This window comes from Ailuropoda melanoleuca, chromosome 12, assembly GCF_002007445.2.
Source record: "Ailuropoda melanoleuca isolate Jingjing chromosome 12, ASM200744v2, whole genome shotgun sequence".
NCBI classification, from domain to species: Eukaryota; Metazoa; Chordata; class Mammalia; order Carnivora; family Ursidae; genus Ailuropoda; species Ailuropoda melanoleuca.
This window is the reverse complement of record NC_048229.1, coordinates 14559777-14573076: the sequence shown is the minus strand read 5'-3', so window position 1 is coordinate 14573076 and position 13300 is coordinate 14559777. Positions and strand designations below refer to the sequence as shown.

At 43.4% G+C, this 13300-nt stretch overlaps 1 long non-coding RNA gene across 1 annotated transcript in view; it reads right to left on the bottom strand.

Annotated features, from left to right (window-relative positions):
* Positions 1 to 837: 837 nt before the first annotated feature.
* LOC117795181 overlaps positions 838 to 13300 on the bottom strand; it is a 202217-nt gene continuing 189754 nt past the window's right edge. Inside the window, exon 3 of the long non-coding RNA XR_004619033.1 lies at positions 838 to 1021. This is a non-coding gene — a long non-coding RNA (uncharacterized LOC117795181). The remainder of the gene's footprint in view (positions 1022 to 13300) is intronic.

The window sequence follows — 13300 nt, the reverse complement described above, 5'->3', positions numbered from 1 at the left end:
ATGCCTATTTTATGGATGGGCCAACTGAGGCTCAGAAGACGCAACCTTCCCAGGAATATAGAGTCAACAGGTGCCAGTGATGGGTTTGAGACCCAGGCCTCCAGTCCTCCTGACTAGGGCTGAGCCCAGCGATGGTTCTGCGCTGCCAGGGTTCAATCTTTTCTTCTGAGTCTCAATTTCATTAACTGTAGAGTTTAGAGGAAATCAGGGATCACATGTTCAGAAGCTTAATGCACAAGGCAGATGATTTAAATGAGAAAAGTGGGTCAATAAAGAGTGATTTTTCCACTCTAAGGAAAACAAGAGCACATGTGCAAAATACAGAGCAAATGACACTGGTCCTTGAAGTAGGGAGGCAATAGGAACTGAGGAGAACTCTGGCCAATTGAAAACCCTATGTCCTTTCTTGAGAGAGAAAGCTTTCTCTTTTCTTAGCTCTATCCAGGTGTTGCCATGTAGGAAATAAAAGCCCAGGGCTGCCAGATCACCTACTTCTTTAACAGAAGCCCAGACCCGTATTTTATATGAATCATCCCCACATTTAAAAGTTGGCTCAAATGAAATAAAAGCAACACAAAACACTGAGTCAAGCACACGAATCTACAAGCCAATTCAGCCCATGAGCCACCATTCACTGACCCCTGGACTAGATAATTTGCAAGGGCCCTTCCTGCTCCAAGACAGCCTGTCTCTATCAGTACGCAGCATGCACTGTTTACATGGGATGCTGGACAGCCTCATAAATATTCCAAACTGGTTTTCATGTGTGGACGTGAGCCGTGTCCTCAAATAAATTCCAGACTCTCTGAGGGCAGGGACCAGATCCTGGGTTTCCCGTGGGTCTCTGGTTCTGACTCTCCCCATAGGAGGTACAGCCGCTTGGGGTGAGGGCGCATCCGTAGCTAGGGCAGAGGCAGAAGGATTTTCCCCAGGAAGTGGCTCTGGAGAGCTGTGAGTCTCACATCACTTGGGAGCCTGAGCTCTGGATCTTGGGAGGGCAGCTTCCATCATTCCCAGCACTCTAAGGAAGTGAGGCAAGGGAATCAAGGTTAATGACTTGCACTTGGATCATGTCTGTTAGATTTATAAAGGAGGCTTCTGTTTCCTTTGGGAATCCTGCCTGCTGCTGGGCAGATGTGGCTGCTTTTGCAGAGGGAAGTGACTTCCTCCAAATCAACCCAAATGAACAGGCAGGTTCCTCTGGGTGTCCTCTCCTTCGAGTCCCCAGTCCATCAACATCTGTGGCTTTGGAGGACATAGTACCTAAAAGCCTGGGCTCTGGAGCCACCCTTCCTGGGTGTGAATCCTAGCTCCTCCACTTACAAATGAACAAAACTGGAGTTACTTCTTGATCATCTCCATGCCCACAGTGGTGAAGAATCTGTGTTTAAAAATATAACTTATGGGGCGCCTGGGTGGCACAGCAGTTAAGCGTCTGCCTTCGGCTCAGGGCGTGATCCTGGCGTTATGGGATCAAGCCCCACATCAGGCTCCTCCGCTATGAGCCTGCTTCTTCCTCTCCCACACCCCTGCTTGTGTTCCCTCTCTCGCTGGCTGTCTCTATCTCTGTCGAATAAATAAATAAAATCTTTAAAAAAATAAAAAAAATATAACTTATGTCTTCTGCCCTCCAGGAGCTTGTAATTTAATTGAGGAGATAGAACAAAAAAAGTTACAAAGGCTTAATACAGACATGAAAAATTATGGTCCAGGGCAGTAAATGATCATTAGCAAATGAGTTGTGCAAAAAGAAGCACCGGAACAGAAAGGAGGAAGAAAAGAGCACAGTGAGATTCATGCAGGAGGGTTAAGCTTTCAAAACTATTGGAGCTGGTGGAGGAGCAGGGGTTTTCTGCAGGGAGCAGAGGAGCATTAATGAGAAAAGCTATGTTTGCCCCCATTGAAGAAGACAAGGGTGAACAGAGGTTAGAAGGAACACAGACACTGGAGACAGACCTAGGTTTGAATCTGGAATTTACCATAGGATTCTCTCAGTTGAAAGTGATAGAGACCAACTTCAGCAGGGTTATTCAAAAGGGGGCTTCTCTGGGTCACAGAGCATGGGTTTGTTCACAGAATAGACAGAGGGCAGCTCCTGGGACTAGAGAAACTGGAGGCCAGTGGGATTGTCTGACTCTGTCCATCTCATTCCAGCTTTTTCTACCCAGCATCACACTCTCCTGCAACAGACAGGTCTTCTCCATAAGGCAGAGCATATGGCAGTCCTGGATAAGGACCTTCCGAGTTCCATGACCCAAGAGAATAGGCTATTTCTCCCCCAGCTCTAAGCAAGATGTCCCAGAAAAGAGCTCTGATTGCCTTGGCTTGATCACATGACTTTCACAGGTCCATCTCAGTGACCAGAGGGCTGTGGTCCTATGACTGGATAGACTTGAGTCTTGGATAGAGTCCTGAGATTGACAGTCCCATCAGAACCACAGTAGTAGGGAGGGTGTGGAGAGAGACTTCCACTACTCCAAGAAGGATAAAATATTTATCAATTCTTTGTTTTGGAAAACGGTCTTATAAATCATCTAGGCCAGTGTTTCCCACACCTGGATGAGCTTGCTAAAATTCATATTCCCAGGCATCACCCAAAGTTGTGAACCATTCTCCAGAGACTGGAGCCCACAAAACTGTTTTTAACCAGCTTTCCATGTGACTCCAGTGATCAGTGAGGTATGGGAACAACAAGTCAGTCTATCCCAATCCTATCATTTTAGTGAGGAAGAAACAGAGGCACAGAGAGGAAAGTGATTCACCCAAAATTGCAGATCCAAGAAGTGGCAAAAGAAGAATAAGACTTGAGTTCTCTGCAGCTCCCTGCTCATTCTCCTTATAGCTCCTTCCTTTTCTAGGCTATTTCAGTGGGTCCCTAGACCATAGAGGAGGGCCAGGTGAACATCTCCTCCATGACTTTTCTACAACTGGATTTCTCTACCATTGAGTCCCAAACACTGACCCTCCCAACACACACACACACACACACACACACACACACACACACACCTAGATACTCTTCCTCTCTCCCCAACAGCTGTGACTTCCTAAACACAACTATGAGCTGGCAAGGAGGACCCAGCGTTGGGGAAGAGGGCCCAGCAGACTGTAGACAGTTGGATGCCATATAAGAGGCTGCAGAGGAAGGCACTTCAGGCAGGGGAAACTGCCATAGCAAAGGCCTGGAGGCAAGAACAGGCATGGAAAGTGCAAAGAATGAAAGTACGCAACTAATGAATCATTGAACTTTACATCGGAAACCGGGGATGTACTGTATGGTGACTAACATAATAAAAAATCATTAAAAAAAAAAAAGAATGAAAGTACCAGTGGCCTGGGATTGAAAGGACGATTGAAGGGAGACAGGAACTTAACAAGTCTGTGGTGTGATGGCAAAGGGATTTAATGTCATGTTCCTGGATAAGGGATTTGGTGGGGAAAAGGGATTTGTGACCTTCTGAGGTGATGTTTATGTCCACAAGAACCCAGTGAAATTCCTTTTAAGATAGAGAAGCTATTGAACAGCTATACCAATGTGCAATGGTCTGCCCATAGAAATATGAATCAAATTCATTTTTGACAGCTCTATGTAATAATCAAATTCCATTATTAGAATTTTGAAAATGTGGTATTGTGGAGACAATCCAAAATATTTTCTTTGTAACATTAGTCCTGTGATATGCACGTCCCAAAAAAGGGATCAGTGTGGAAGAGTCAGGAAATTTTGCCATCTGTTTCCTCTCATGTAAAATCTCAATGATCATTCACACATTAAAGTTTGAGAAGTCTTGCGGGAAAGACATCCATTGAAAATTGTTGAGTCCAGTGTTCCCAAACTCTGATCACAGAAATCCTCTGGGTTAATCTCACAAATATTTTGTGTTGATGGAGTCACTCATCCTGCATCCACCTGGGGTAATGGGGGCTTTGTGTGTTTCCAGTTTAGCCCTTCGGATAAGCCAGACAGGAAACAAAGAGACATGGGTGTAGCTATGGGACTGCTTCTCTATTTTAAAAGCAATTTCATTTAATATCTTGTGTACTTTCTCATGGCACAGGCATACACGGCTTCATGTATAGATGTGCATCTGATAATTGGGAGGCAAACACTAAAGCGTAATAGAGCACTATACAAAAGGAAGAAAGGACAAACTTCCTGATTGTACAAAGTGAAGAGTCACTCTCATTTACCTGGCTTCTAGGATCTGCTGTTTGCCTACAGCATTTTTCCTCGATGGGTGAGACCTCCCCTTTCCTTTGCTAATATCCCCAACATGGAATCCTAACATGCACCATGGACATCTTTTGTTTGGCCTGCCTGATCCATTCCCCTTCTTCTGGTAAGAACATCAGTAATTTCCCTCAGTAATCCACCCCTCTCCAATCCTCAGGCTGTCTGATCCTGGTGGGACTGATACCCTTTGCCTTCAAAGGATGAGCACAAGACCCAAGTGTCACCAAGTCTTCTGGCCACAATGATTGGTTCAGAGATGGGCACATAAGCCAGGGTGGTCCAGTGAGATTCAGCTCTGGGTTTTTACTGGGATCATCAAGGGAAATTCATTTTCTTCCCCTTGGGTTTGCTTATCGGGTGGGATGTACACTTACAGCAGCCATTTTGGAGAGCCCACCTGAGAAAGAAGGCAACAGAGGGTAAAACGTGGCTGAGAGATGGAAAAACTGAGTAGACATCATTTCATTTGGACCTCTCCATCCGGCCATTCTTAAAGTTATTTTCACCTAAATTTTTTTATTTCTATGAGTTAATACATTTCTTAATCCTCTCTAGCTGGTTTCAGTCATTAAAAAAAAAAAAACAAAACACCCTTCTTTTAAAGTGTTTATATACTTGAAGAGGTCCGGATCATCTGGCAAACATTTACTATGCAACCATCATGTGCATATGACCCTGAGCTATGAACGGAGCAGGAGGAACAAATACAAATAAAACACAAACTTGCCCTTAAGCTACCCACAGTCTAGTGAAAGGCAGACAAATACAAAAGTAAATAATCCAATACAATATGATGCATGTTCTAACTGAGTTATACACAAGGACTCGAGGGAGCAGACCGGGGTGTGATACTATGGCATAAGGTAGTCAGGCAAGACTGTTTAGGGGAGAATGAAGATCTGAGTCTGAGAATTTGATATTTAAAATGCAAGTGTATGTCACAGGTTAGTTTCTCCGTACAAGAGGCTTATTAAGGGGACCTGGGGATCGACACCTAGGGAAGGGAGGAAACCAAAACAGGATTGGGTGAGGCATCGCCCAAGACAGCCATGGCTAATCCTTTCTATGCTCTGAAGCTAGAACGGCCCCTCAGAATCGTCCCAAGTTGGGTGGAAATGGTCAGCATCCGCCTAAGACAAGAAATGCAGCTCTATCAGTCCCTGTGTTCACATCATAATCACACCCTCCAAATAGCAGTGTGTAGATGGTACTGGATGTTTTTTTCTTCAAAATTTCTATTTTGGACAATACCTCTATGGAACTGCAAACACTGGGCCCATTGAAAGAGCACTGAGACAAATGACAATATAATGATAATAGCCCATATTTATAATCCACATGAGTGGCTTCAGCCAGGGTGTAGAGGAAAATGTGCTTGTAAAAACGTGAGAAGTTTCTATGACTGGATTCCTTGGTGAAAATGTAGATGTGCCAGTAGTTATCAGAAATAGCCAATGGATGGGGCGCCTGGGTGGCTCAGTCGTTAAGCGTCTGCTTTCGGCTCAGGGCGTGATCCCGGAGTCCTGGGATCAAGCCCCACATCAGGCTCCTCCGCTGGGAGCCTGCTTCTTCCTCTCCCGCTCCCCCTGCCTGTGTTCCCTCTCTCACTGGCTGTGTCTATCTCTGTCAAATAAATAAATAAAATCTTTTTAAAAATGTTTAAAAAAAAAGAAATAGCCAATGGATCTAGTCAGATGATTTATTTTCAAGTTTTCAAGGATGAACATTTAGTGGCAATGAGCGTGGGTCTCAATGTCAGCCAGACCTGGGTTCAAATATCGATTCCTCCACCTCTTGGCTTTGTCACTGTGAATAAGTTACTCACCTTCTCTGAGCTTCTGCAATGTTCCTGGCACACAATAAGCGCTTGACCGGCACTAGTTGTCTTAATTACTACTACTAGTAGTAGTGCTAATACTACTATAACTTTACTGCTAGTATTATTAAGTGCTGCAAACACTTCTGGGGCCAGAGAAATCCCCTAACTCAGTGTATTAGCTTTCTCCCCATTAGGCTGACCTAAGTCATGGATCCAATCCCTGCGCACACTAATTAATTCATTTTGCCTTATTAAATATATGCTCTCTTAGCCTAATTAGCAAATGTTTCAGTTCTATATTTCACGAAGTGTAGAAAACAATAGGCCTACAGATATTAATATTTGTTCTTAGGAAAAAGGATCAAATAAGGTTGGGAGAGGCTTGGTTAAACAAAGTGAAACATTTCTTTCCTGCAGGACTTGTCAGAGTCTTTTGTGTTCCAAAAGGATTTGTGCCTTTCTGAAAGGCAGATGTAATACTGTATTAATCTTAACAGTTTGAACTGCAGACGGTAGAGGCCAAACTGAATTTAGCTAAAGTACAAAGAGAATTTATTGGTTCAAGATCTCTAACTCCTAGAATTGTATATACTTTAGGATAACTGGATCCAGAGGTTCAAATTATGCCATCTAATCTCCTTCTCTCCCTCTCTCTCCCTTTTTCTCTCTCCCCCTCCTTCCCTCCTTCAGTCCCTCTCTCCCTTTTTCTTTTTCCTGTATTTTCTGTTTATCTATTTGAACATCTCTTCTCTGTTTGGCTTCATTCTTAGGCTTCTGCATTTGAAAGCGATATTGCTCCATGGAAGTCTCAAGCTTACCAAGGAAAAAAAATGTTTTTCCGCAATCTGCCTTTTTTGGGTCATGGACTGATGTCTGATTCAATTGCTGTGGCCTGGGGTATGAAATAGTCTGAATGGACAGGTGGAAATAAACTAAGCCTGGGAGAGAGGAAAGGCATTTCCCCAAAAAGAGTTGCAATGAAGGTAAAAGACTATGTATCCACTCTGAATATTTAGCATTTCACCTTACTGGGCTAGTATTCTTTAAGAAACAGTGACTTTAGGGGCACCTGGGTGGCTCAGCCATTAAGCGTCTGCCTTCAGCTCACGTCTTAGGATCGAGCCCCGCATCAGGCTCCTACTTGGTGGGAAGCCTGCTTCTCCCTCTCACACTCCCCTTCCTTTTGTTCCCTCTCTCGCTGTCTCTATCAAATAAATAAATAAAATCTTAAAAAACAAAAGAAATGCTGACTTTATACAAACTCAGTCTCATCAGAGGAAAAAGAAATCACAATTTTGAGCTACTATTTTTGAGTATCAGTTATGTGCCTGTTACTGTTCAGGAAATTTGGATACGAAGATGAATGAGATCCAGTCATTGTCTTCCCTAAGTTCACAGTCTGGGAAGCAAAGATCTGAGGCAGGCAGTAAGCACCTGGGCAATATTCTAGATATTATGACAGAGGCATGAATAAACTGCCACAGAACACAGAGAGACTGCATCATCCTACCTTGGTCATGACAAAAACACTACACAGAGGAGGAGACAGGAGACGTTTATGCTGAGTTTGGGAAGAGGCCAAGTTTGAGAAGAGCAGGTTATCCTGACACTGAGTCCTGCCTAAGAAAATTCTTCTGTTTGAGAGCCCATGGTTTAATCTGGAGGCAAATGATAGCTGTGGGATTCTAAAGCAGCCTGAAGGGTCAGGCAAGAGATGGGAGTTTAAGAACACCGGAGCTACGTTGGACTCCTGACTTGCATGCCACCTCTTCTCCAACACCTCTCCAAGAGTTTCCAGCACAAAACAATGGACTAGGAACACTGTTGCTTAGTGTCTGCCCAAGAAAGTTCTTCAACCACTTCCTCCAGCTTCCTCCAACCCACTCCTCCATATGGGTTATCATATGACCCAGGCTGAGCCAATCAGGTTCTGTATTTTCCTATACACTGTGACTGACCTAGGGGTGGTCATGTGACCCAGATACAGCCAATCAGTGTCTTATCTTGTTTTTTTTAGAGGCATATTTGAAGGTAGTTGATTTTTTGGTTTTTTTTTTGGCTACTGCAGGTAACCAGAGGAAAATATGAATCTGGGGTTGCCCCAGTATCCTTCTGTGCTACATGCTTTTGCACCTTAAATTGGATTTCTGTCCCTTGCCCTCTAAAATGGTCACTTTCCTCCAACATTTACCCAAATGCCGCAAAACCTCCCTGCAGGTTCTGGAAAAGGGGAGAAAACCTATATCATATGGAAGGAAGTGGTACGACCAGTAGGAACAGTCTTTGGAGCAATGCTTCGTAGCTGTCATGCTCCTCAGAACTGTGACTGTGATCAGGCAGTCAGAGTCTGTCAATCTAATTCGGCTTTCTTGAATCACAACTCATCCCCTCTCCTTTCCAGACCCACCTAAATTTACACCTGCCTCCAATTCTGCCTCCACCTCCCATGAACTCTTCACACTGCACAGAGTACCCCGCATGGAGGAGCCCAAAGCCAACAATGTCACTTGTTGCAGAAACCAAGGTGTATCACTCAAGTTAGCCTACAAGACCCTCCAAAGCTTGGCTTCTGACAATGTTCCAGTCTCATCTCTCACCACTCTTCACAATTTGCCCTACACCAACATAAGATGGCTTCTCTTTCTCTGAGAACCTCTTTTTCTCTTGGAAAAATCCCACCCATCCTAAAATTCAACTAAGCTATCTCATTACTTCTATCCCAGGCACCCTAGAAGGACTTGTGTGTACCCCTGTCACCACAACCTCCATAGGCTTTATAATCATATGCTTGGATGTCTGTTACCCCATGAGAGCAAGGGCCTTGTCTTCTTTCTCTCATACTTCCTACCCAATTCATATGCAAATACTGTCAGCTTGACCTTCAAAATGTATTAATATATCCTAAATCCAACCACCCATTATCACTACCACATATTACCTTGGTCTGAGCCCCTACCATTTCTCACTTACTTTGTTGCATTAGCCTTCTACCAGGTCTCCCTTAATTCTGTCCTAAACACCTTCTAGGTGGTTGTCCATTGTCAAAACTGCAGTCACGATGAACCCTGAAAAATTGCCACTCAGTTCTTATTGGTCCTCTTCTCAAAACCTTAAATTAAGCTTCTCATTCACTCAGGAAAAAAAAAATTTTTTTTAAATCCTACAATGGCCTACAAGACCCTACATGATTTGGCCCGTGTTCCTACCTGATATCATCTTCCATTCTTCTCCTCCCCCCTCAGGCCACACCAGCCCCAAGTGGTCTTCAGGCAGTCCCTCAAGCACACCAGGCATGTGCCTCACAGAGCATACATTTATTATACCCTCTGCACAGACTCTTTTTGCACAAGTCTTGGTCCCTCACCCTCCTTCGGGTCTTTTCTCTGATGTCGCTATCTCAGTCAGGCTTTCCCAGATATTCTGTTCAAAATATCCCCTTCTTCAACACTCTCTATCCTCTTTACTTATTTTCTTAATTTTATACCATCATATCATCTATCTTACTTATTTATTTAATTTATTGTGTGTCTCCTGAATAGTTCCCCATCCCTAAAAGATAAGCTCCTTAATGGCAAAGAATTTTGAGTGTTCTGTTCACTGATATATTCCCAGTGCCTAAAACAGTGCATGATGCATAGATGCCCAGTAAATACTCATCAAATAAATGAATAAACAAATGAATGAGCAAATTATTTGAATACCAAGTTTTAGCATATAGTAGGCACTCAATATAATTTATTGAGTCAATTAATTAACTAGTGAAGGCTTATGATAAATCTAACTGAGCTTTTTCCCGACATTTTCATGTTTCTCAGTCCCCTTCTCAAGATTCCAGGTCTCCAGTCTCCTAATCAATTGTCCATGGAGATTTTTGCCAGTCTCTGATGTGATTCTGTAAATGTCTCTCCAGCAGTAAGAATAGAGTCAATCAATGAATAGTGGATGATGAAGGGTCATATCTCATCTGACAAAGCCCAGCTCCATTCAGGAGAATCTGTCATTCTTAATGACACAAAGCCAGGCAATGCCACAATTCTTTATCATGAGTTTCTGAAATACTGGGCTGGACATTCAGGTGCACATAAAACTAACTAAACTCTTTGGATTCTAGGGTTCTATAAGAAGGGCTGGATGGAGAGAAATTGATATCGCAATCATCAGGATAGCCCTCAAAGCACATGGGGAATATATCGGAAGACAAACAGATTTCCAAATAAATAGAGATATGCACAAAATATGTCTCCACTCAACCTCTATGAGACCCATAGAGAATTTGGCATTAAAGAGTAATAATTAGCATGAACACAGAACTTAATAGTTTGTAATAAACTTTCATGTGTATAATTTCATTTGGGCTTCCTAACTACCCTGTGAAGAAGAGAGTATTATTATCTCATTGTGGTCGGCTATATTCTGGTTCCAAATTATTTGCTACCCTCCCTGTAAGAGGGTTATATGACCCTGCTAATCACCATCCGATTGTTCTGCCTCTCTGTGGGAGAAGTATAATATCCCTGCCCCCATGGGAAATGGAATGTGAGCAAACGTGAATATAGGGGACATATGAACAAAGCTTAAGAGACATTGTATTACTCTATACCATCACTCCTTATCTCTTAGGCACAAAACCAAGATAGGAAGTGGATGATTCTTCATTTTGGAGCTCAGAATGAAGAATCTACATGGAGAAGATCCATAGTACCATAGCTGGGAGCTGACCACTACAGCAATATGAATGAGAAATAAACCTCTGTTGCCATAAGTCACCAAGATTTGGGGGACTATTTGTTACCACAGCATAACTAACAACTGACTAACACACCCACTTTACAGACCAAGGATCAAAGGCATAAAAAGATCCATGACTTTCCAAAGGCATTCACCTAATAAGTAGCAGAGCCAAGACTAAATCTCAGGATGTCTCACCCCCCAAACCATGTCATCTTACTACATCATTCTGGTTAAAAACAAGGTCTGCTTCTGCGCATCTAGAGTAATCTGGGAAACTGGGTAGTACCACACTCCAAGCTGGTGTGTCTTTCACTGATGAGAGCCCTTTCCTCCCTGAGCCCCTGCCAAGTCAGAAAAGGGTTCTAAATTTCACAGTTATTTAGGAAAACACAGTTGGCTCAATAAAGCTGTTTTCATAAACTGGTCTCTGGAAACCATCCCAGCCCAGGGTAAAATATGAAATTTAATCACAGTGGGAATTTATCCAGTACTACCAAGCCCCATTGACTGTTCCTCTTGTTTCCTTTTAGGGCTCAATTGTTTTCCAGAAGCCCATGGATGGGCCTGGAAGTGCTCTGGGAGCACAGGATCAGAATGTTAGCTTTACTCAAGCCTTTCATTCTTTTGGAATCTTGCTCTATATTCTTCTTAGGAAAAAGAGAGACATCTGTAGACCCAGGCAGGCTTAATACCAGGCTAATATTCCTAAACATGTTTACATTCTACACATACACAATTTGTTCCTTAGGGACACAGTTCAGTACATAAACATTTAATTCTCAGGAGCTAAAATCTGGGATACAGGTATCAAGCATATGAAGAAATTGTCCATGTCACCCAGGCAATCTGACTATCTAGCAAGGTTTCCAAGAATTCTACAAAACAAATGTCCTTGGGCACCCCTGTTACAAAGTAAAGGTTGGTGGTGATTGGAGTCTGCTCATGGGAAGGGAGGATAGAAAGATTTAAGTGAACTTGGATGTCCCACTTTCTTACTATTAGAGCCCCAGGATCACATACAACAAAATCCAAGAGGAAATCAGCTAACTCTGGCCCTGGTTATTAGTCCAGGAGCTACGCAGGGATATGCAATGGAAGTTTCATCTACTTAACAACCAACCCTTAACCTAGCATTTAGTATGGGCCAGACACTTCCCTAAGCACTTTGTAAATATTCTTATTTAATGCTGGCAACAATTCTCTGAAGTAGAAACTCTTATGATCCCTGTTTTACAGATGAGGAAACTGAAGCACAAGGGGGTTAGGTGACTTGTCCAAGGTCTAGAAGCTAGACACAGAGAAGGCAGGATTTGGACCCCAGAAGTCTGCCTCCAGAGTCCATACTCTTTACCTCTATGTGACGATGCTTCTGGGTGTCATGGAAGAAGCAGATCCTGGCACAAACTGAAATGGATCAAATGTGTCTGGCAATGGCATAGTTTCTCTTCCAGTTTGACTCCACTCAGAACGAGAGGGGGAAGATTCCACCTCCCAAAGTAGAGGGTGAATGCAAGGCACTTTTCCCATGTTTCATGTCCCTGGGAAACTTCTAGGCTGTGACCTCTCAATGTGCAGGAAGAGAGCCACTCTTTGTAGTACTGTCTCCATAGCACCTAATGCAGTGTCTGAATCAGAGAATTCTAGTGAATGTCAGAGAGAAGGAAGGAAATGGGGGCGGGGGGGGAGAGAGCAGGGAGGAAGGGAGGGAGCATGAGAGGCAGGGAAGAGGAAGAAGGGAGGAAGGAAGGAGCTACTTAGTTCTCAGTTACCTATCATCTTATCTCCAGTTAGGCGTTAGGTGAGGAGAGCCTCAAGTGTTGCTACTGCGACGAAATGTTTAGAGATACTCTCAAAATAAGTAATATCAGCAACTGCCATGGCTTTTATTCCCACTGGCTCTTCTGCACTATACTCCCCCTGCTGTCCAGATTCCTTAGTTACTGCTGAGCAACCCCCCCACACACACACGCACACACACAAGCATGAACACTCATACACATGTACACGCACACACATACAAGTACATGCACGCACGCTCACAAGCACGTGCAGACACAAGTACATGCATGCACACTCATACATGTACATGCATGCAAACACACAAGTATACGCACACATGTTCACATAAGCACATACACACACATGCATACACATGCATGCAAAGTACATGTATGCACACGCGTGTACATGCACACACGTGTACATGCGCAAACAGATGAGTACATGCACGCACACTCACACAAGCATATGTATGCACACACATGTACATGCACACACAAGTATGTGCATGCATACACTCACATGTACACAAACATGCACACATGCATGCATGCACACACATACACAGGTACACACATACACATGTACATGCGCAAACACACAAGTACATGCATACATACACACACACACACACACACACACACACACACACACACACACAGAACGCTGTTTGCCCAACTAGCTAAGACACAACATCTCATTTTCTGTTATTCTTTCTTGTCTATAAAGAACAGAGA